The following is a 1828-nucleotide window of genomic DNA, read 5'->3' as shown; positions in this document are numbered from 1 at the left end:
GGAAAGAGTCTGGGCAGAGTTTCATGAGAAAAGTTAAGGGCAATACTTGGTCTGCTCTTGCAGCTCATCGTTGCACCACATTCTTAGAGACATACACATGCACTCTAAACCTTAAATGTAAAAATGAGTCACACGTGGTTCTTAAAATTCAGTATCATTAGCATTATTCTTACTTTCAAAATTGTGTTAGAAATACAAATGTGGTAAAGATTGCAAAGCAGAGCATCAGGCATCCAGAAATGTCAGAATTAGCTGGGATTAATTTTACACATGACCAGTACAGTCCAGAGTTTATAGCACCTTATTGCAACATTCCAACATATTGCAACATGCCCTGCCTTCAGCCATCCCTTATGCCACGGAGGTGCCCTTTCTGGCATGGCAGCCCAGCCCAGGGTGAAGGCCAGCTCAAAACCGATGTCAGCAGGAGAGGGATTTGCAGCAAAGCAGGCAGGGTCTTGGGTTTTTTTCTCCAGTAAAGCAAGATTGCATGTTAGGGCAGTCGTGCCAGGTTCCCGCTCCATTCATGATTATCCATCCTTGGTGCTCATGGGCTGGGTGACACAGGTGCAGGGAGCCAGCGGTGAGACATGGAGCAAAGGGCAGGAATAAGTGTTTTCCTTAGGGGCCAATGTCAGCCTAAATTAGTGCATTTGTTAATTTGCTAACAGAAACTGTGCTGAAGTGACAGGAACATTAAAAGCACACTGAAGCAATTTAAGGAAGAGACCAACCAAACATCAGAAAGTCATTGTAATTGTCTTCAACATAGGCATTATAAATCTAAGAAATTCAGAAGTGACGTTTGGTTTAAAGTAAGTAAGCTGATGTGTGGAAATGCCCTACACCATCAACGTAGAAACTGGCTGCTTTTACTGAAGCTGTGCAATAATAATGCAGTGAACATTAAGGCATAATAGCTACTGTGACTTAAGATCAGAATACAATTACTTTCAATGATACATTAGATTAAAACCAAAATTATAATTTTGCCCTATTTTGACTCTAGAGCTTTCAATGGAGTTCAATGCACGGAACATTTGAAGAAGCTACATAACAATATTTTTTCTTGGCTAAAAATGTACTGATGCTTAATAATATAGTGATAGGAGAATCCTTTTTTAAATTAGTTTAATCTCATAAATATGTAGATGTATTTACTTAGAATTTCACATAACAATCATTATTTGCCCAGTTAGTGCTATAGTTCCAAAGAAGCAAGGTAGAGTCTTCCTCTGTACTGAAGAGACCAAATGACTGCTTAACATGCAAAATCATCTAACCTTAATGAAGACCCAGGACTTCTGTAAAATTTGAAGAAGGGAATAAACAGTCACATGAAAAAAAAGGGAGTTCACCTTCCTCTGTGAATGTGAAGGAACCCAGACCTTATCAGCAGTTTCACAGACATAAGCAAACCAGGAGAATGGGAAATACAATGGCAAGTGAAATTTAGTGTTAAGTAATGTGTGACGTAGGAATAATTGTTTTAAAACTACTAAGTTTTAAATTTGCAATTTAAATCTCAAAAAAATCCCCCAAAACCTAGACTATTCCTCCTACCCAGGAGAAGTGTAGCTACAAGGATTTTAAGATAATAAGGAAACCTATTCCGAAAATGCTACACCAGTGGTGGTTTTTCATCAGTGGTCACAAAGCACTATATGCCAAAGATAGAAACTGACCCAGGGTCTTAACTGAGTTTAAAGAAATGTATCTTTAAGGAGAGCAAACATTTGAGCTGTTAGTTGTAGAAAATAGTCTAGACCAACCATGATAAAGGTACCCATTGTATGCAAATGTGCCAGAAAGTGACTCTTCTTCACCA

This window comes from Eurypyga helias, unplaced genomic scaffold (genome assembly GCF_000690775.1).
Source record: "Eurypyga helias isolate BGI_N326 unplaced genomic scaffold, ASM69077v1 scaffold9565, whole genome shotgun sequence".
Classification (NCBI taxonomy): Eukaryota; Metazoa; Chordata; class Aves; order Eurypygiformes; family Eurypygidae; genus Eurypyga; species Eurypyga helias.
Note: the sequence above shows the minus strand (reverse complement) of the source record.